The sequence below is a fragment of the Schistocerca piceifrons genome, chromosome 4 (genome assembly GCF_021461385.2).
Source record: "Schistocerca piceifrons isolate TAMUIC-IGC-003096 chromosome 4, iqSchPice1.1, whole genome shotgun sequence".
In the NCBI taxonomy this organism is placed as follows: domain Eukaryota; kingdom Metazoa; phylum Arthropoda; class Insecta; order Orthoptera; family Acrididae; genus Schistocerca; species Schistocerca piceifrons.
The window spans coordinates 500,175,659-500,192,811 of record NC_060141.1 but is presented as its reverse complement, the minus strand read 5'-3'; the positions used below and the strand labels follow the sequence as shown (position 1 = coordinate 500,192,811).

The window sequence follows — 17,153 nt, the reverse complement described above, 5'->3', positions numbered from 1 at the left end:
AACATACAAAGAAGATTTTGAAACTGCCCTCAAGCCATTGCTCTCTACCGAGCGAGATGGCGCAGTGGCTAGCACACTGGGCTCGCATTGGGGAGGACTACGGTTCACTCCCGCGTCCGGCCATTCTGATTTAGGTTTTCCGTGATTTCCCTACATCGCTTCAGGCAAATGGCGGGATGGTTCCTTTGAAAGGGCACGGCCGACTTCCTTCCCCATCCTTCCATAATCCGATGAGACCGATGACCTCGCTGTTTGGTCATTTTCACCATATCAAATCGAATCAAATCAACCCAACCAAACCCAATCCAACCCAACCCTACGCTCTCCAACGGATCGGCTGACATTTTTGAAATATATTGCTACTTGTTGGCTTCTAATCATTTGGTTATTGTTCCAGGTATCGCACAGAATAATTTGGAGCAGTAAAATTTATTCTTTTGTGATATTTGTTTAAATAAAATTAACTATATTTATCGTGAACGCAGTTGTCATGAGCTCACTGCAACTAACCTGTATTACACAAACATCGTTCCTGTTCTGATGACGCATTCATACCAAAATAATAATGGTTAATTAAAGAAACGGAAAGTGTATTATCAGCACATGAAACGCGGCAATTAGGACGTTTAAACGTAATTCTGCAGCCGAATAAAAGGGTCGATGGGATATTTATGCTTCGCAACACAAAACGCGCCGACCCCATCACTCTTAATGGACTCCAGCGGACGGATATCGTCTAGTTTCAAATACACTCGATGAAGAAACTCGCGAGAAACATACTCCTAATTGCACCACTCACCAGGCAACAGCCATACCGACAGTAAAGTCGTGAGGGCAAGAGAGTAGCTGCTGATGAGCCAGAGAATTGAGAAAACGTCATTACCCAGCCACAAAAATACGCGTACAAATATTTACCCGCGGCTTCTATAACGGTTCCTCTGAAATGAGCTTCGGGCCTCTAACAACAGCTACCCTTTGTTTGGCGCTGGCTTCACCCGAAGCTAACTCATCCGTCGCGCTTACGAAAGACGTCTCTTTCGTTTCAGACGTCTCTTCTCTACTCCTCATAAGTTGGCTTAACACCAAATCTACTCCCATACAGAAAAAAAGAGAACAGAAAATCGTTGTGACAAGTAATTCCATTTGGTGAACAAAAGTTACCACAGTATTAAATGCACTTTGTTCTAAACTGCCATCAATTCGATTACAGCTTTTACTGTCCATATTAAATAAAAGTCTAGCGTGAATAAACTGATAAAAGATGAAATAACATGGTTACAGGTTGTTAATAATACAGTCCAAAGTGTTAGTAAATTGATACTAGTCTTCACCGTTCAGGAGTAATCCGCTTGAATTACAGACCCATATCACTATCGTCTATCTGCAGTAGGATTGTGGAACATATACTGTGCTAATATTACGAATCACTTCGAAGAAAAAGATTATTCACGAATAACCAAAGGGATTTAGAAAATATCTTTCTTATGAAGCACAACTAGCTCTTTATTCTCACGAAGTACAAATGGTTCAAATGGCTCTGAGAACTATGGGACTTAACATCTGAGGTCATCAGTCCCCTAGAACTTAGAACTACTTAAACCTAACTAACCTAAGGACAACACACACATCCATGCCCGAGGCAGGATTCGAACCAGCAGTCGCGCGTTCCAGACTGTAACGCCTAGAACCGCTCGGCCACCCCGGCCGGCTCTCACGAAGAAATGGGGCTATCCACCGTGGACGTGCTATCGACAGGACACCATCAGACATGTGGTAGAGATATTCTCGTGGAAAACGTAGGAGTTGCTTACATGAGACTAAATGGGGGCACGGATAAGGTCTGCCATTATTTCTCACCAGCAAACGATTCAGGATTCTTCTTTCTAGAGCTCTAAATCCACTTGCTCATCTGCACGGTTTGCAAGCGACCTGCATCTTCAGGAAGACAATAAATGCATTTCCTCGTGAATTCTGATGTAAGTATTTGAGGAACACTCCACGGACCTAAGGATGCTTATGTGCCCTTTCTCCACGTCACCCGACAATCCTATTAAGCACACTGGGAACGTCATCGGGCGACCCGTGTGTAACTTAGACTCAACACCGACCAAACTCCGTGAACTGCGGGCAGGGATAAAGGGTTTATGTTACGGTAAGGCTCCCATAGCTTTAGATTCCTCATGGAGTGCAGTAGGACACACCGCCACTGACATCATGTACTTTTCAACATTCTCGCTCTGTCGAATGAAACGATGATTTTCGAAAGGAAAGGCAATAGGTAAATCCTTATTAAATTGATTTCTTCAACGTGACCTAGCAGAGTTGTGTGAAGTGGTATTGTGAGTATGCGCAATGGCCCATATATAACTCCGTCAATCTCAAAAGTTTCGATACTGGACAAATCAAAAACAGAGAAATGTTAAGATGGTGGGTTTAATGTTTCAAGTGTACTACGCTACATAGTCGCCCCCGTCCCACTTGGTAAAAACACACAGAACGTTCATATAACAAGGTCAAACTGCCAGAAAATCCTTTGGTGTTCAGCTCACGCAGCACATTGGCTTGTATTTCAGTCATGTCGTCAAACCGTCGACCCTTCATGTGGATTTATGCACTTTGTCGATTTGTGATAGATTCGTATTGATAGCACCACGTCTCGTCACCCGCGAAGATTTTTTCCAGAATACAGCTGTCCGCGTTCTGCAGTTTACAATTAGTCAAGTCGCGTCGGATGTCCATGCGTCGTCGTTTCTATTCGCGATGCACGTTGTGCAGGACCAGCTTCGCACACACTCTTCTGTTCTCGAAAACGTTCTGGAACATTCCTGGACCCATGATTTGTAAGTACTGCCCCACTGCGATTCGCGATACAACAACGTCGACTGGTAGGGATCACATCTGCCGTTTAACACTTGTTGGTTCAGGCAGCTAACGTACTTGCTGCGCTCACGTCGCGTACGCGCCAGGAACTTTGTGGGCGGACAGTGTATGTCGTATATCATGCATCAGTCTTCCTCCGTCTATTTTCACACTATAACACATAATCTTCAATGACAATGAAGAGGATTTATATGAGATGACAGATCCATACAAAGAGTATGAATTCTCTGAATGCGGCAAATACATGTGGATAGTTTTCTCGCAGATTGCTCATGTTATTTACTTCAGGTACAAAAAAATGGTTCAAATGGCTCTGAGCACTATGGGACTTAACATCTATGGTCATCAGTCCCCTAGAACTTAGAACTACTTAAACATAACTAACCTAAGGACAGCACACAACACCCAGCCATCACAAGGCAGAGAAAATCCCTGACCCCGCCGGGAATCGAACCCGGGAACCCGGGCGTGGGAAGCGAGAACGCTACCGCACGACCACGAGATGCGGGCCTTCAGGTACAGTTTCATTGCTTGTCAACGATAAAAACTGTACTGGCGATCACATGTGAGCGCGCGGCTTGTGTGTGTGTGTGTGTGTGTGTGTGTGTGTGTGTGTGTGTGTGTGTGTGTAGACTAACAAGTATACTTGGAAGACCAAATTAAAATTTTAAATCCACAGTAATGTGCAAGAGAGGCCGGCTGGAGTGGCCGTGCGGTTCTAGGTGCTACAGTCTGGAACCGCGAGACCGCTACGATCGCAGGTTCGAATCCTGCCTCGGGCATGGGTGTGTGTGGTGTCATTAGGTTAGTTAGGTGTAAGTTCTAGGGGGCTGATGGCCTCAGAAGTTGAGTCCCATAGTGCTCAGAGCCACTTGAACCTTTTTTTTTTTGTGCAAGAGAATTAAACGTTGATTAACGCAAATGAGTTGCGCCAGCCAAGACCTGTTCCGTATTATCGGCCCCTGGTAACCTCAAACAACGCGATAGAGTTAAGAGAAAAATATCTACTTGTCTAAGTCCGTCGTGTATTTTATGGAGATAACGTCAATTCCAGCTAATTTGTGAAATTAATTAGTTTTTGGTTCTCGTGGGACTGTGGTATGTGCAGTAGCTCTGTGAAACTTTTTGAAAACAGCAGATCGCGTGTGTTACATGATATACTAGCCCTGCTTGAACAAAGACCATCTATAAAAGATATTTTTCATAACAGTTAAACATACCATGCACGAGACATACGAGTTCTGAAGTATTACAGTAAGAACCTTAAAAACGTCTACGCAACTCTACGCAACAGCTACGGTAGCGTGCGAGGAAAAAAAAATAAATACTGGACTGAGAATTTATCGACAAACAGGTGAGAATAAAAATAATTAACTATATTAATTAAAGTGTTTATAGGCCACAATTCTTTTATAACTTCTTGTTATGGAATGTTTTAGCACAATGGCTGTTTGTATGTGAAACTGTACGCAGCATTGTTTCATGTCAGTTCGTCGCAGAACTGAGAAAGTAATTAACATAATTCTGCAGTCCATTAAAAGTTGGTCACAGAACGGATTACGGACTAATTGCTGTTAAATAATTTAAATAATGAGAGTGGCAAGGCTGCGGTCTAATTACGCGCAGACAAAACTTGGGAATGTACGAATGCGAAATTAAGCGCCACGTTCGTACGGTCGTAGTCAACACCTGGGCAATGCCCCTCCCCCTCCCCCCCCCCCCCCCACCATCCCGCATTCCTACACACACACACACACACACACACACACACACACACACACACGCAACGCGCGCAACGCACACGCACACACAAAAAGTAGCTGATGGCTTGTGTTTTAATGGACGACTATGGTCTGCTCTGTATCGCGCGCGAACTTTACTATGGACGTGTTCCCTTAATATAATGATCACTTAATTAGGCTTCCATGAAACTTTCCTGTGGGTAAGAACGAATCAAATATCATGTAAATTTCATCCCAAAATCTCACTCAGAATGAACCACATCACGTTGAAAGTTACCATGATTCCATTTTCAGCACAATCACAAGCACCGAGGGGATCAGCAGCTCTTGCTTTCGCAAATGTAGGCTACGGGAATACGGAGGCAAAGCGATGAAGAGAGACTTAATGAGTATGTGTGCGCGTGCTCACCTAACACTTTAATAAAATATTCAAGTACGGCAAGTGGTTAACTGTCCACGAGCTTTCGGTAGACATCTCCTCTTGAGAGCCATTGTCAAGTGGCCGATTGTCGTGTGGATGCCGCTGTCGTGCTTATATAGCCGCACTGTCACCAGTGACGTCTCTGGTGCTCAGTCCAGCAGCATATATGATAAAGTTTTGGTGGTGCTACAGCCGCATCCGCTTCAACTCCCAAATCACAGGATCCCAGGCCATACTCAGCTGCAATCCACCGTCTTTAATGAGGGTGGTGTTCGATATTTTGATTTCTATAGCTTCGTTTATTATGCTATACCAGATGCCGTTGGTCCGTTTAGTAACAGAAGTCTCGTCGGATGCAATTCGGTGTCCGCTTTCCACTCCCTGTTCCGCTACAGCTGATTTTTCGGGACAGCGTATGTGGAAACACTTTTAATGTTCTAATACGGCGCTGATCAATAGCGCGGACAGTCTGACCGACATGAAACTACCTACACCCACACGGTATTTTGTATATTCAAGGTGTTCTGATGCTTACTTAGTCTTTCACATGCTTCATTAGTTGCCGGCTCTTTGCTGGAGGGTCTAAAGACTGTCGATTTTATGTCACTTCAGGAGCCGGCTAATCTTCCTGTTATTGAGCCACAAATTAGTAAAAACGCAATCTATTTCATGTCTTCTTCGGAGGCTTTCTGCTTTCGTGACTTAGATGCAACTGCTTTCGAAATTTGTCTCTTGTTGTAACAGTTCCCCTTGGAAAAAATCTTACGTAAGTGGCCAAGTTTCCTTGGCAGGTTTTCGACGTCTGCGACGGTTTCAGCTAAATGCACTAAGGTCTTCAGAACAGACCGTTTCTGTGCTGGGTGGTGCTACCTGGTGGCGTGCAGATGCCTATCCGTGTGGGTGGGCTTATGGTGGTTGTGCTGTGACCGAGACAGCCGTTGAGTTTACGGCGGACAAGGACGTCCAGAAACGACAAGGAACCGTCCTTCTCTACTTCCATCTGTATGTAGTCGTGGACGCTGTTGATGTGTTCCAGTATCTTTTCCAGCTTTCCATGTCCATGAGGACATATTGCCAAATTATCGTTGGCGTAGCGATAAAAAAAAACAGGCTTTGCACAAGCTGTGTCCAAGGCTATGCCCTCGAGACGCTCCATAAAGAGGTTCGCTGCAACTGGAGATAAAGGCTCCCCATCGCGAAGCCGTCTGTCTGGTTGAAATATTCTTCAGCACGTAAGAAATATGATGTCGTCAGGGCATGTTTAAATAAACCCACGGTGGTGTCGTCAAAGAGACGAGACAAGAAGTCTATAGAGTCCACACGTGGACAAGGAAACCACATCAAAACTAAAGATATCTCCTTGACCAAGGTGTAGCCATTTAATTCGATCGGCAAAGTCGGCCGTATTCTTTATATGGTGCGCACAGTGCCCAACGTGCGACGAGAGGAGGCTGGCCAAATGCTTTGCAAGCCTATAGGTCGGCGATACGATGGTGCTCACTATAGGCCTTAAAGGTGTATCCTCCTCATACTTCCGGCAGACCATAGATCGTGGGTGGTCTGGTGGAGGAGGTTCTTAATAACACTCTCTCTCAGCGATGACCGTCTGAGAAGCTCTGAAACCTTCCTCAATATTCAAGATGTTTGGTACGAAAGCAGTTTTTGGTATCTTCCTCCAGCACTCAACGGATTTTCGCGTCTTATTCGGTTTGTTCCATTAGGACGGCAGCACTGCCTTGCTTGTCAGCTGGCAGGACGACGGTGAGAGGATCGTTGCGGAGAGCACGGAGGCCATCGCGTGCAGCTGTACTCCTGTTTGGTGCTGGCGGCTTGGATTTTAAAAGAATGTGGCTCGTTTCAGTGGGAAACGTGCGAACTGCTTGCTCAACACCATTTAATATGTTCACGAAAGAGATACTCTGTAGTAAAGGAGGAAAAAAATGTTGCAGCTGTTATGATGATTACAGTACGTTCCGCAGTTCTTCGTTCTGCTCCGTGTTGTTGTAGTGAAAGGCGACTTTCTGCTTCTTCGTGGCTATCTTCCTTGGTGATGACAGTTGTGCTACCGTCGCTGCATCGATCTAGTCCTAATCAAAAGCCGAAAGTGGCAGCGTTAGTAGCAGGTGAACTGCCAAAACTCACACCGTTTGTGTGCAGCTGTTTTATGGTGAAGTGAATCTTAGCACAAGGAAATATTCTTCTCGTTACTGCAGTGTCGACGTGATGGTTAATAATGGCAAATCGTGGGATCGCCTTCTCATCACCGCAAAGAACAGAACAGAAACCATCTCCATATAAGTATATAGTTCTGGCAACACTGGCAATGACCTTCTCCTTCTGTGCGGATGCACACATATTCCCCGAACTCTTACGGGACTTGGCAAGAATGTCTTACACGAGTAATGAGTGTGTTGGGGTGGGACACTACGAATGTAGTGCGTGGACATACAAGCTGAGAATGTGGGTCTCGCGGGAGGTGTGCGCGAGATAGTCCCTGCAGCTGCGCTATCCTCTGTGCCCTCGGTGGCTCAGATGGACAGAGCGTCTGCCATGTAAGCAGGAGATCCCGGGTTCGAGTCCCGGTCGGGGCACACATTTTCACCTGTCCCCGTTAACATATATCAACGCCCGTTAGCAGCTGAAGGTATTAATACAATCTCCATCTATAGTTAAGGCTAACCAGCCATGACCTCCTCCTCCTGTGCGGATGCACACGCATTGCCCGAACTCTTACGGGACTCAGTCAGATTGTCTGCCGCGAGTAATGGGTGTAGTGGACAGGGGCACTACGAATGTAGTGTGTGGACATTAAGTTGGGAATGTGAGTCTCACGGGGAGCGTGCAAGGGATAAATCCCTGCAGTCGCACTATCCTCGGCGGCTCAGATGGATAGAATGTCTGCCACGTAAGCAGGAGATCCCGGGTTCGAGTCCCGGTCGGGGCACACATTTTCAACTGTCCCCGTTGATGTATATCAACGCCTGTCGACAGCTTAGGGTCTTGGTTTAATTATCGTTTCTTTCTAGAGCGCTGCATCGTCACCGATAGTATCTGTTCTTTCGGACATGTCCGAAACAACAGATACCATCTCCATATATTAGACACGCGTCGTCAGCTAGAGCCACTGGCCGTCTTTTGCATAATTATCACGTCATTCAATTAAAACATTCAAACATAAAAGTGGATCGCTTGCAAGAATACCACGTACATGTGAGCTCTCTTCTCAGGGCTCTTCTATGTTTCCGCAGCTGAGGAATCGAAGTGTCCGTCTGTTACGGGGAAATCTCGTGTTCGAGAACTCCAATTGGATCTCCCGTGTTGTCAAAGATTTTTTCCATTCCTTTCTGAGGAGGACTAAAACAAGGTGCAGTCACCCTTGCAAGTACACATGAACTACTAAAATGAAGAGCGGCGTTATGGGTGAAATGATATTCTGACAACGTACCTTTCGAATACTGTCCTCCGACAACTTAGGCAGGTGATTAATTAGTTGTCAGTCTGCAGGATGAACCTCATAGTAGCTTGAAGTCAGGGTAACTTATTTTCTGAGATTATTTTAATGAAGATTCGCAATAACCGGACAGTTTATTTGATGAATCCTACTTCGATCTCACACTCATTGGGCACTCATTTTTCCGCCGGCACATGACCTCTGCTGAGACACAAGGATTTCGTATAATCACAACGACTGGCACAATACGTTAAGCAGCTAGAAGGAACAGTCCAACGTAGACGCAGTTTCGAGCTCATACATACCATCAACGGTTACGTAAATCACTTGAGTTGCAGTAATCTGTGACGGGTACAAGCATGCATTAGTACTGTCCGCAGATCACCAAGTAATCACCCAGATACGGGTATATAATGGGCGTGCGATGCATCAGATCGTCAGTGAGCACTGTTACGTGCTAGTGTAAGACACGGGAGGACACAGGTTAAAATCCCCGTCCAGGCATCAAGATTTGTATTTTCCTAGATTTTCCTAAATCACTTAAGTGAATGCCGAGATGATTCCTTTGAATTTCCTTCCAGTTTCCCACTGCGACATGTCTTATGGCTGGTCTGATGCTGCCTGTCCCTAATCCCTGATACCGGGCCGGCCGGTGTGGCCGAGCTGTTCTAGGCGCTACAGTCTGGAACCGCGCGACCGCTACGGTCGCAGGTTCGAATCCTGCCACGGGCATGGAGGTGTGTGATGTCCTTAGGTTAGTTAGGTTTAAGTATTTCTAAGTTCTAGGGGACTGATGACCTCAGAAGTTAAGTCCCATAGTGCTCAGAGCCATTTTTGAACTTGATACCGGGACAAGTATTTATCATGGAATTTTACTGTATGGAAACTTCTTATACACATACAGGAAATTTCTGAAGTACTCCACGCACCGATCATCTGCCTCTATGCCCACGTAACTGCGCGCGATATCTGAACTTCCTTTACAAGGGCGCGCTGAGGTATAATGCCGTGTCGACAGCGTCTGTCATCTACAAGTACCCTCCAGAGGTGCCATGCGGTGAGCACGTCACGTGCCTAGGCCAGTGCAGGCTGGATTCGGGGTTAGCGAAGTTATGAATTGGATGCTCAGTTAGGTAAACAAGCTCCCTGCAGAGCTACTACGGCCTTAAACACGACGACAATGTCTGTAATATGGTGCGTCATGTAACTAATCTGTTTCATCAGACTGTTGGATACTCCATACTAGTATCTTGAAACCACGTAGAAACGCAGCCTGTCTCTCAGTAGGGCAGGAAATGTTATTCTGCAATGAGAGACTGATGACTGACTCTGTCAAGTTCAAATATGAGTCGTCAGCACAAAATCTGCCAACACGCCGGATACCGACATAAGAAGTACGCATATGTCAACCAAATAAGTCAGGATCTTGGTGATAAATGTTACTCTCTGTTAACCGTCCCATCCCAACTAAACAAGTTTCGGAAAGGTGAGATGGTTTGGGAAAAAGGCAGAACGGATCACTGATTATCACGTTGACAAACGGTAGCCAATGGAGTGTAACACTTTGTAAATATTAGTATTTTAGTGAGAGACCAGGTTTCTTAGCGATTCTTCGACCATGTACGAAGGAAGGTTAAATAATCACTCAAATGAAGAGGAAATATAGAGCCGCCAATCCTCAATGTGGGACTGGAAAAGAGCCCCGACTGTGGTCTGTGAAACACTTCCATGGCCTTATCAAATACTTACCGACATGTTGCATCACCTTTGGCTGACGTTAACCACATTCTTTCCGATTATTTAATAAAATATGTTCTAACAGACAGCATCTCGTCATTTCAATAATAACTGACGGATCAGAATAGGGAAAAACTTTTAGAGACCAAACAATTACCGCGCTGTTGTTATTAGCTGTGCACAAAAGACTCTTGAACGGATGGCAAATTACAGCTTTATTTGGTTTCCTCTACAGTTCATAGAATGTAAGAAAATATTTTCTGTGTAGAATCAACTATTTTTTCTTTTTCCCAGAAAATATCTATTGCGTAACTTCAGCGTACATCATCTTTCGGTATCTTTAACAATGGCCCCTCTGTGGAGCTGTGTCAATGTTAATGCAGTCCTGTAGTAGTTCTTTGGTGAAAGTTACTTTTACTGTCTTGTACCCCAGACCATATTTTAAAAAAAATAAAAAAAAGCTTTAGTGATTATATTGTTGAAACAGGTGACCCAAACCTTCAAAGTACGATTGACACAAAAAGTGAAGAATTAATAATTTGCAAATCTGCCAGAATCCGGTTTCCGCATTACCGTCAAAAACGTAAATCGACCATTTTTGACGTAGATCTTATACCATGGCAAAAATGCGGGACATCAATCCATGCGCCAAATTAAGATCTGTACCTTTGTCAAAACCAGCGAAAGAAATGCTATGGCTAGCTGTTAAATACAGGCTCATTAAGAATTACTGGGCGATTGCATAATATGACTATATTTTAAGCATCACTGAACATAGTTGCATGAAGTAAAAAGTATCTCAAAGGGGTAAGTTTGAAATTTCAATGGGGGCATTTCTTGCAAACTGTTTTTTGCGACAAATGTGTACCACGTTGTGGCGGCGTTACCAGGCAACGGTAGCTGATGTATCCTCTGTGCTTAAATGGAGGCAAAGGGAGAGATGTGGGTATTTAGGCAGCCATTGACGTCAGTATGAACATGCTGCGAGTAGCAACGTGGCCACGGATGCATCTGATATCAAAGAAAAATACCTTATGTTATGCCTACTGGAGGGATTCAGTTAATAAAGGGCGTGTTAATTTCGTATGATGTCCGCAACGTGGAGAGCCATTCAATAACAGCAGACACCAACAATGAGGAAAACTGATTACAGTATATCCCGTCCTAAATGAAAATTGCACTCAAATTGCAGTCCAGCCAGCCCTTAAAATGACGGTGCATTCAAGAGAATTGTAAGGCTATTATCAATGAGTATGAGTGTCTGCCAAAATCGATATCATATAAAATGAGGTAACATTTTGTTTACCTGGGAAGCGCCAAATAGTTTCCGACCAAGAGGATGTGATATATTGTGCGCTGTTGTGTAGACTGAACGGGGTGGCCGAGAATGTAACATGTTTCGGGTTGTTTCTGAACTACGTGTCCGGCTTGTATTTGTTCGCGGAGAGAAATATGACAGGGCGCTTATACCTGGCCGTTAGGGGCAATGGTCAGCCATTTGCAGAACAATTTTTCTGCTAATGGCAATAAGCGTTAAGTTACCACGGGCGTTGAGTAATTATTTGTGAGCTTAAATGGGTTACGTATTAACAGGACAGACCTGAAAATTTTAATATAGGGTGATAAGGCGCCCCGTATTTTACGGGATTGTCCCTCATTTCCGCTTATGATCTCTCCAATAATGTAGCATAAAGCAACAAATCTACTAGATATGGTAGGCCTATTAACAAAAGTTTCTAAAAATGTCTTCCATTTCAACTACTAATTTATGTCCCATATTTTGATGTTGGAAATCAATCTGCTCATCCTATTTTAATGTCTACAGTGGGTTACACAGAATAGCAACTGTTTTTGTTTTTATGTTTTTCGTTTGACACTTACTGTTTGTCACTGTTTTCTTCAACGTTAACTTGTAGACACTACGACATAAAGAAGAGTTTTATCTGTCTACACTCATCACTTAGCCCTCCTGGATGGCCAAATTCTTTCACCGCCCCACGATCTCCACTTAACACGACTTCCAGCTGTCAGTGTCGTACAAGCAAAAGTTGTTCATAAACGACGCGCACACTTGCACACAACAAAATGGTTGGCCGTCCGGTTCTAGGTGCTGCAGTCCGGAACCGCGCGACTGCTACGGTCGCAGGTTCGAATCCTGCCTCGGGCATGGATGTGTGTGATGTCCTTAGTTAGGTTTAAGTAGTTCTAAGTTCTAGGGGACTGATGACCTCAGATGTTAAGTCCCATAGCGCTCAGAGGCATTTGAACCATTTTGAACCTACTGAGAAATATTGCTCCACCTGTACAGGGCCCATATTACCTGAGGAAACGTGTCGGACGTCCTCTGATAGTAAAGTGGATTAAAGAATGTTAAAAGCAGCGCGTTGGAACGGAAGCAGAAAATCATTATGTCGGACGAAATTCGATACTGAAATGGAATAGGTTATTGTTACTACTCGTCGTGAAAAAAAGGAAGATAAGTATTTATCCAATAACCAAACAGCTTCATACACACTCTGCAGGCCACTGTACAGAGTAAGGAGAAGGGTACATCATACCAATATTATTGATTGTCTTTCCGGTTCGATCTGTATATTGAGCGAGGGAAGATTACTATGTGTGTGGCTCTCAACGTTCTGTTGTCTCTCTTATTTTCATGACTCCTGCACGAGACGTACTTTAGTGGCAGTTTAACGGTTGTACAGTCGACTACGAATACAGGTTCTCTCAATACATTCAAAAGGGTTTCACAAGAACTACATCGTCTTCCTCCCAAGTATTTCCGTTTAAGTTCTCTGAGCATGTCTGTTTACGCTTCGTGTGAGCTATCCGAAGCCCTGTATTCGCCATACCTAATACTGACTTTATGTGATCGTTCCGTTTCGTAACTCTTCTTACGATTAACACCCAATAATTTACAGGCTCAGACGTGCTCAAGATGCTCACCACTTCTCTTCTGGTCAAACAATGTATGAATCTTAATCTTTGTTATAAGCACTACCTTTCATTTAAAGAGCGATGTCGTTCATTACGCCGAGCGGAAATTTTGTGCAATGTCTCTGCTGTTCCGTACGATCTTCCAAAGACGATACTTTCCTGTACACACCAGTATCGTCAGTGAACATTTCACAGTGCTGCTGATCCCGTCTTATAAATCATTCTCGTATATTGAAAACATTAGAGCTCCCTACTGGTGCTTCCTCGATACACAACAGTTGTTACTTTCGTTTCTGTGTAACACTTCTTGTCCGAATAACGTACTGGGCCCTGTAAGCCAAATATTCCTCGAGGCAGCGGCATACTTGCAAAGGCACTGTGGGTTAGTTCAAAAATAGGTCTGAGCACTATGGGACTTTTGAGGTCATCAGTCCCCTAGAACTTAGAACAACTTAAACCTAACCAACCTAAGGACATCACACACATCCATGCCCGAGGCAGGATTCGAACCTGCGACCGTAGTGGTCTCGCGGTTCCAGACTGTAGCGCCTAGAACCGCTCGGCCACCACGGCCGGCTATCTGGGTTAGTAATGTCTATGAAACACGCCAACAAATGTCTAGAAGTGTTCGTGTAGATACCTGCCAATGGGATGGACTGATAGTGCATCAGCCGTCACGCTAGGAAGCTCGCTCAGCGTGTAGTTTCCTTGTGTGGTATTTCATAAAGAACTACACAACTTCCCATTCCCAGGTCCGTAGCACACAATATAATACATAAGATCTGGCAACGAGGGACAACAAGGCGCTATCCCCTGGGTTTCTAGTTAACCTAGGGATTCCATCGAGGCGACTGAGTTAGATATACCAACTTGAGGCTCGCCTCTCTCGAGTTGGAGATCAGATCGCAATGTTCACTACTGGACAGAACAGAACCTCGACAAATGCTGTGGTAATCTGTAAGAATGGTAGGAGTGCAGCCCGTGCGGAGGCCGTGCCTGCAGGGATGAACGAGAGCGTCGCGGCAGCGCGTCGTCTGCGGCACGCCGGGCGTGCGCAATCGATACGGGCCGCGAGGTCGCGCGCCCCGTGGCGGCACGACACGCCACGCGGTACCACGCGACGCCCGCACCTGTGGCCGGCGCGGGCAGCCTGCACCGTGTCGTCCGCGTCTCACCAAACGCACAACTCGTACCCCTAGGTTTCCACCCTGTGCAAAACTGAACAAAATTTCATCGCTGCGCGCAAAAATGGCATTCCTACGGCGAACAGTGGTCTGACATGTGCAGCTCCCCAGAAGTGGGACTGATTTTTTGAAGCCGTCTATATGGTGCTGTAGGTTAGGGTACTAGGTTGCACATATTGCAGCCATTCATCCAAGTCGGACCTCGTTTGCGATTAATCGATTTGCGATCAATCGACGAAAAACGTTATCACGTAATGCTAGGAATCCAAAAGATAATAGTGCTGTCAAGTGTAGCCTAGTGATTAAGATGCGTTTGTGACGTGGTGAACTTTGTGTGTTCAAATCCTATCAGGTGCATGGGAGACTTTTATTTTTAAATTTTTATTGGAATGACTTTGGGCATCAATTAATTCATTTCAATGTAATTTTTTTAAAAATTTCTAATACCTTGTTACGTCATCTTAATCATCGTACTAAGCTTATACTTTCTCTCAGTTTTTCTTCCTATAATTTTTTTTTTATTTGGAATCTTCGTGCATGTTCAAATGGCTCTGAGCACCTTGGGACTTAACTTCTGAGGTCATCAGCCCCCTTGAACTTAGAACTACTTAAACCTAACTAACCTAAGGACATCACACGCACCCATGCCCGCGGCAGGATTCGAACCTGCGACCGCAGCGGTCGCCCGGTTCAGGACTGAAGCGCCAAGAACCGTTCGGCCACTCCGGCCGGTTGTGCATGTGATTTTAATTATTTTTATTTTTCTGTTATAATATTTTAACATTTGAAAATCCTCGATCTATCGGTTAAAAAATAAAATACGAAATAATTTATTTAGATTGGCTGTGCAATGCTGTAAAATACATATTTTCGTTACAAGATGCACATTTTTTGGGTGGTAATCGTCGTATAAACATAAATTTTTGTCACACTATGGAGTAAATAACGCAGGTGAATATTAAAACGAAAGAAGTGATTATGCATAAAGCGATATTAAAGCAAAATGAGGGATAGAAATAATGAATGCAGTAATATGACGAAAACACAAAATGATAGAACAGAAGAAGTTAATACATAAAAATATTTAAAATCACAAGGGCAAATATTCCAAATGAAATAAGAAGGAGGAGGTAGAAAAATGTCAGCAAATAAAAAAGTTAATACGATGATTAGAATGGCGTGGTAAGGGATTAGAAATAAAAATTATATTTAAACCAATTTACTGAATAAGAATAATGATCAAAGTCATTTCGATAAAGGTTTAAAAATAAAAATGACAAAGCACCTGACAGGAGTCGAACTCACAACCTGCAGCACACCAGGCATTATCTTAACCACTACACTACACAACTGCACAGAATAACACTATTACTTCTTCGGTTCCAAGCAACGGTAGTCAGCCTGGGCCGGCCGGTGTGGCCGAGGGTTTCTAGGCGCTTCGGTTTGGAACAGCGCGACCGCTACGGTCGCAGGTTCCAATCCTGCCTCGGGCATGGATGTGTGTGATGTCATTACATTAGTTGGGTTTAAGGGGACTGATGACCTCAGATGTTGAGTCCCATAGTCCTCAGAGCCATTTGAACCATTTTTCTTTAGTCAGCCTGGTCCCTACCGCCCACTAATGGCCGTTCCCATGTTGGGCGTACGCGGTAGATGTTATAAAACATTTCCATTAAGTTTCTATAACATTTTGAAATATATTATCTGATAAGTAATTATTATTCAAAGAATGAGGGCTCGTTTTGTACTATCGCGGAATAGGGGAGAGAGTGCCACGGATATGGTAAACGAACTGGAGTGGCAGTTGTTAAAACAAAAGCCTTCTTCGCTGTGGCGGGAACTTCTCATGAAATTTCGATCACCAACTTTCTCTTCAGAGTTTGAAAATATTTTGTTGGTGCCCACCTACATGGCGGAAAATGATCACCATAATAAAATAAGAGAAATCAGAGCTCGCACGAAAATATTTAAGTGTTCGTTTTTCGCACGTGCTGTTCCGAGAGTGGAACGGTACATAGATAGCTTGAAGGTGGTTCAATGAACCCATGCTAGGCACTTAATTGTAAAGTGCAGAGTAATCACGTAGATATAGGTGTAGATTATGTGCTTTGACGTTTTGTAACTCTGCTTTATAAATTTTATTAAGTTACTTCCCTACTTTATAAATCACCATTACTGTGAAACTGGTGGGCGGTTAGAAAATTTTGCTACTATCAAAGGTACAAATGTGAGCGGCAAGTAAAAAGATTGACTACTCCTGCTCTACAGCATGGAGCGAAACTTTTACGTCGATTACTTACAAACAACCGAGGTGGGTGAATAATGGTTGCAGAGACTGATACTTGGGACCCTTACTTACACCACCGATGGTTTCAAAAAGTCTATCCCACGCTTGCTCCCCCCCCCCTCCTCCCCCGCCCCCTGTGAGTATACGAGACACTCAAGTGGTTACTGGATATGTCTAGCGTTACTGAACTTCTCAAATAAACGTCGCAAAATAGCATGCCCAGAGGACGTGCAACTGCAGGTCTGATCGTCGCCATGAAGGTCATAGGAGCATCATACCGACAGAGAGCACAGACATTTGGCTGTAGTGCCAAAACTGCAGAACGAGTGATGACAAGATGGACTCAGGGCAATACAGTGGCAAAAAGTAGTAGGGCACGGATCCTTCCAGACAAAGTACGCCACGAGAAAATCGTAACACTATTCAACTGGCTCCGACGAGTAGATGGATGATAGGCGCAGTGTGATCACGAACCTTCGGGAACAGATTATTGGAAGCTGGTTTGAGTTCTCGA

The 17,153-nt window shown here is 44.3% G+C and overlaps 1 protein-coding gene and 1 non-coding gene across 4 annotated transcripts in view; one reads left to right on the top strand and one right to left on the bottom strand.

The window, feature by feature from the left end:
* Positions 1 to 17,153, bottom strand: part of LOC124795501 (patj homolog) — a 489,093-nt gene that overhangs the window by 308,671 nt on the left and 163,269 nt on the right. The gene's annotated exons all lie outside the window — the stretch shown is intronic.
* Positions 7,560 to 7,634, top strand: Trnat-ugu. Its single transcript has one exon. It is a non-coding gene; the product is annotated as a tRNA-Thr (tRNA).